Raw genomic sequence first — 6057 nt, 5'->3', positions numbered from 1 at the left:
TCTGCTGTGCTATGTGGGTCAGTTCCCCGGCCAGGGATGGGATCAGTGGCTGGTGGCAGCCTGACAGCCCTGAAACCTTAACACCTCTGCCACCAGTGAGGTCCAAGGCTTTTATTTATTCATTTTCTCTCTGGATGATTTATCCCTTCATGCCAATGGTGTTTTGAAGTCTCCAATAATGATTTTATTTTTTCTGTTTTAAATGTATATGCTGTTTTAAATCTCTTAATAGTTGCTCTACATAACTACCTGCTCCTATCTTAGGTGCATAATATTAATGACAGTTATATCTTGGTGAATTGTTTCCTTGATCATTATATAGTATCCGTTTTTGTCCTTGATTACCTGTATTCATTGAAAGTCTAGTTTTGCCGGTATTAGAATGGCAGTTCCTCTTTTTTCTGTTTGAATTATTTGCAAATATGATCTTGCTCCAAATTTTATTTTTTAGTTTGTCTTTGTCTTCTGGCTTTAAATGGGTCTCTTGTAAACAAACCAATGTATTGATGGCTGAAACATTTTCAGTCACATTGCTTGTCTATGTCTTTTTATTAGTGAATTCAGAACATTCACATTTAGGGTCATTATTGAGATGAACTGTTTATTATCAGCCATTTTGTTTTTAAGTTTTGGTTGGTTGTTTTCTTTTTCTGTTGTGTCTTTACCATCTATTTCTCTCTGCTCTTTCTGATGGCTTTCCTTAATATTCCTGTCAATTTTTTTTTTGTTTCTTTGTCTGCGTGTCTCTATTCTGGATCTTTGGTTAATGGTTACCAGGGGGGATTTGCTTGAATTCCTAAGTCTTATGTCCTTTAAGAGCTGGTGTCTGCTCTCTGACACACAACTAGGCAGGTTCTATCCATTTCTTCCTCCTACATGGTGTTTTCTTGTTGACTCATATTATTCTTGTTCATGCCTCTTCTTTTATGTTGCCATTGTCATTTTGCCCAGGAATTTGTGTTTCACGTCTTCTTTCTTATAGAAACCGTTTTAACATTTCTTGAAGGGCAGGTCTGGTGGTGATAAACATACTTAGCTTCTGTTTGTCTGGGAAAACTTTTAGTTCACCTTCATATGGTAATTTTGCAGGCTCAAGTATTCATGGCTGGCAGTTCTTGTCTTGTAGGACTGTGAACATTTCCTTCCACTCTCTTCTTGTCTAGAGATTGTCTGGGCTGATTATCTGGGGAAATCCTAATTTGGGAGCCTTTGTAAGTTATTTTTTTCCTTGCTTCTTGAATGTTTCTCTTTATTTTTGGTTTTTGATACTTGTGTCTAGATGTAGATCTTTTTGAATTTTAAAATATGCATGTTCTGGGGCCTCCCTGGTGATGCAACAGGTTAAGTTGCAGCACTGTGAAGCTATCCACAGCCAGGGCAGCACAAATTGGACCCCTTCCAAGGAGGTGACCCACATGGTACAGCAGACCTCTCCTGTCTTGCCTGCTGCTCCCCTGAGTAGTGTATTTCAATCGATCTGCCTGTTCTGCTCCCCATTCTGTCTCTGGTGAGTCCTCTCACCCCCTGTACCTCTGGCTTGTACCCCCATTTCTTGTATGCATAACTAAATAAATCTTTAAAAAATATCCATGTCCTTGCTTCTTCCTGGGCATCCATATTTAATTAATTTGTTAGGTTTGGGAAATTCTTAATTATTATTTCTCTGAATAATATTTCTGCTCCTTTCGCTCTCTCTGTACCCTCTGGGATTCTGATTATGCTTAAATTTCCTCTTCAATTGAGTCTGATATTTCTTAGAGTTTCCCTGGTTTTGTTTTTTTTTTTTTTTTCACTTTCTCTATTCTCTCTCCTTTTCTAAATGGGTGACTTGTTCATTTGAGTCTTCCATATCTGAAATTCTTTCTTATGCTAGTTTAATACTATTTGAAGTAATTTCTATATTTGTCTGCATTTCATTCAGATGCAATCTCTTTCTGTCATCTTTTTATATAGCCAATCTCTTTGGAGAAGAACTCCTTTTGTTCTTAGATCTCCTTTCTAAGACCTTGCACCTGCCTATCTGCCTTTGACTGACCTTCCAGTATGTCATTTAACATTTTTAATTGTTGTTTTGAAGTCTTTGTCTGATAGGTCCTCTCACTTTGTATCTTCTATATTTGTCCTAGGATTTTTGTTCTTCTCATTTTGCTTTCCCATCTTATGATCAGATATTCCTTGCTTCCTAAGCATTTGTGTTGCCTCACTTGTTATTTGTGTGTGTGTGTGCGTGTGTGTGTGTGTGTGGTTGAGGTGCTGCGGATTTAGTTCTGTTTAATTCTTTTCTTAGTTTACCTCGGTATAAGGTGGGGGCAAGAGAGGAGTCTGGACCTTTAATCCTTGGTCTCAGTTTAAAGAGTAAAATTGGTCTCCTCTACTTCTTTTATTCCGCTGCAAGTTGTATTCTATGTTTACGTTGTCCTAACTTCCTGCTCCACCTCTTGCTTCTCCTTTCGGTTGTTGGTCATGATCAATGAAGGTTGAGCCCCCCTGTGTGGGGATCTAGGTCTGGATCACCAGGCTTACCCTTCAGAATTATGCTGTGCTTGACAGATGGCATGTCATCCGATTGTGGCTGTCAGGCGTGTGCTGCCTCGGTGCTGTGACCATCGACAGCCATTGCCACCCCACCTTTACCTCTGCTGCTGCTTCTGTGGGCTGTAATACCTGAATACCATTTGTTTACTTTCCCAAGGGACTTGTGAGGTCCTTCTCCCTGCTATTGGACTATTTATGGAGTCATGCCTGGTTTAGCCTGGCGTCTCTTTGATCTCTTCTGGGAGGGGGTAGGGGAGAGAGCTTTTGGTGCCTGTGCCAACTTCAGAGCTCCCAATTTCCTGGGTCAGTGCCCACAGAGTTCCCGCTGTTCTGAGCCAAGTGTGAGCCCACTTTCATGTCAGCAAAATTCATCCAGGCTTGCCCCATCCTGGCTTGGGTGTTTAACCCTCAGCCCATTCCAACAGCCGACAGCTGGGTTATCTACTCTCCCACTCCCACTCCCCATTGCTTCCTCCTTATCTTTACTCCCAGTGGCTACAAACCTCAGTTCAATAACTCTGAGGGGAAGTCCTGGGTCTCTAAGATGGGATGGAGTGTCTGGATCTTCCTATGAACAAGTTTTAATATAACTGTTTTTAGTGGGGAGGGTGACCCCAACCTCTCTATTCTGCCATGTTGTAGATGGAGTCTCTGCCCCTTTACAGTCTCAAAACTCAACCTCTAAACCAGGCAAACACTGATTTACTGCAATTCATATCAATATAAGTTAGTTTTGCCCTTTTTAGAAGTTTATATAAACAGAATCATGCAGGATGCAATCTGGCTGATATCTTTCCCTGCATATAATAAGTTTTGAGGTTCATCTGTATTATCTTCAGTAGCAGTAGTTTGATATTTTCAGTTGTTTAGTAGTAGCTCAATGTATGAATAGTTCACAATTTGTTTATCCATATTCATTTGTGTTGATGGGCATTTGGATTGTACCCACTTTGGCCCTATAAGAAATTGCTATGAACATTCCTGTACAAATCTTTTTGAGAAAATATGTTTTGAATACTCTGAGAAATTCCCAAGAGTGGAATTTATGACACATACGGCAAATGTCAAAAGTTTTTCAAAGTGATTAGACTTTTCACCAGCAATAAATGAGCCTTCCAGTTATCTGTATCCTCAAAAATACTTCTGATAGTCACACTTTAATTTCAGCAGTTCTCAGGGTGTTTAATGGTATTTCATGCTGGTTTTATTTACATTTCCCTGATTACTAATGAGATTGAACATCTTTTCATGATATCATTGGTATTTTATAACATTTCATACTTTGTGAAGTATTCAAAACCTTTCCCTCTTTTAATACACAGTTTGCTTTCTTATTTTGAATTTTAGGAGTTATTTATATCTCTTCTGGATACAACCCTTTTGTTGGTTACATATATTGTAAACACTTTCTCCAGCTTCTCACTTCATTTTCTTAACCATATATTGTAAAGAACACAAGTTTGTTATTTGATTAGGCCATTTTCTCTCTTTTTTCTTTTGTGAGCTTTGCTTTCTGTGTCTTCTGTTGGTGTCTATATTTAGGTATATGTTCTATTTTAAATTAATTTTGTGTATAGTATTAAGGATAAGGTTCTCTTTTTTTAGGACTTATTTTATTTATCTATGCATACAAGAACTGGGGTACAGCAAAGGTGCAGGGAGTGAGAGGATTCACCAGAAACATAGCAGGGAGCAGAACAGGCAGATGTACTGAAATACACCACTGAGGCGAGGAGAGAGTGAGACAAGAGCTGTTTGCTGGTCCATGTGGGTCAGCTCCCTGGCTGGAGATGGGACTCATGCTGCAATGGTAGTCAATAGCTTGACAGTGCTGAGACTAACCCCTTGTACCACCAGTGAGGCCCCCCTTTTTCTTTTCTTATTTTTAAAGATTTATTTATTTATGCATACAGAAGGGGGGCGGGGAGGTGCCATGGGTACAAGCCGGAGGTGCAGGGGCAGGAAGAGACTTCACCAGAGACAGAGTGGGGATCAGAATAGGTGAAACAACAAGGTACACTGCTGAGGGGAGCAACTGGGGAGACAGGAGAGGTCTGCTGCTCTATGTGGGTCACCTCTGGGACCAAGGATCAAACACTGAAACTGCTCTGGCTAGTTTGCAGTGGTGTCTTAACCCTTTGCACCAGGGAGGGCCCCCCTTTTTTTTTTTAACCATAAGCAGTTTCACTTGTTTAAGCACCATTTGTTAAGACTATACTTTCCCCATTGAATTGTCTTGATACTTTTGTTGAAAGTAATTAACTGTGTATGGATCTTCTACATGCTTTATTCTATGCCACTGATGTATATGCCTATGCATACTCCACTATTGTACTACTTTTATCCCTACATCTTAACTCTGGAAATCATATAATGCGATGTTCCAAACTAGTGGGGCTTTTATTTTTTTTTTCAAAATTAGTTTCTCTATTTTAGAATCTTTGCATTCTATACAAAGTTGGGGGTAAGATTGTCAAGTTATACAAAAATATCTGCTGAAGTTTGACTTCACTGACACTATAGAACATTTAGGAGAGAATTGATATCTAAACAATAATGAATTTTCTAATTTAGGAACATGGCTTATGTTTACATTCATTTTGAGTTTTAGTTTCTTTCAGCAGTGTTCTGAAGTTTTTACTGTAGGGTTTTCTGCATGTTTTGTTAAATTAATCAGTAAGAATTTCATGGTTTTGGACGTCACAAATTACGCACGCACACAATTTCAATTTCCATTTGTTCATTACAAGCACATAGGAATGCAACCAAATTTTTATTTATCTAGAACTGCAAACTTACAAAATTAAATTCTTGTGAGATAGTTGGTTTATTGTAGATCCCTTAATAATGTCTAAATGCGTGATGTGATTGATTTGCAAGAAAAAAAAAGACACTTATTTTTTGAACCAGAATTCTGGGAAGGAGTATTTGCTGTTGCTGCAGTTCTGGAAGTACAAAGAGGCAGTGCTGCGCTACATACTCTTTGGCTCACCTCTGGAAAGGGGCTCATGTATCGGAGGGGCCCCCTCACAAGTGGGGCCATCAGCTGCTCTGTCCTTTTCCAAGTTCTAAAAAAGCAGCTGCCAGTAGAGTCTATATTTATAAAATGACTTAGCAGAAGGGACAGGTGGTTGGGTATTTTTTCCCAACTTTAATCCTGTTTTACAAATAAAAATAACTTCATTTATTTTTCCTTAAAAAAGTAAATTAATAATTTTTGTTCTTTAATATAGAAACAAAAGAGACATTAAGAATTTATAAAAATCCACTCTCTCGGGCTCTTTCCCTGACACACATAACTTCTACGCATTTTTGCGGAGGGGAAAAGAAGAGCACTAGTAGTAGAAAGGTGGGAGGAGGCACAAGCTGGGAGCAAAGGAGGGAAAGAATCAGGTTCCCAGAGTGAAAGTGGGAATGCTCAACGGTCCCTTAGAAGAGCGAACCTTTCCAGGATCCAGAGAAAGTACCGCAACACACAAAGAAGGGCGAGCCAAGGGGCGCACACCCGGGCTCCAGAAAGGG

This window comes from Condylura cristata, unplaced genomic scaffold (assembly GCF_000260355.1).
Source record: "Condylura cristata isolate star-nosed mole 26May11 unplaced genomic scaffold, ConCri1.0 scaffold00019, whole genome shotgun sequence".
Taxonomy (NCBI): domain Eukaryota; kingdom Metazoa; phylum Chordata; class Mammalia; order Eulipotyphla; family Talpidae; genus Condylura; species Condylura cristata.
The sequence above is the reverse complement of the archived record's forward strand: the minus strand, read 5'-3'. Positions refer to the sequence as shown.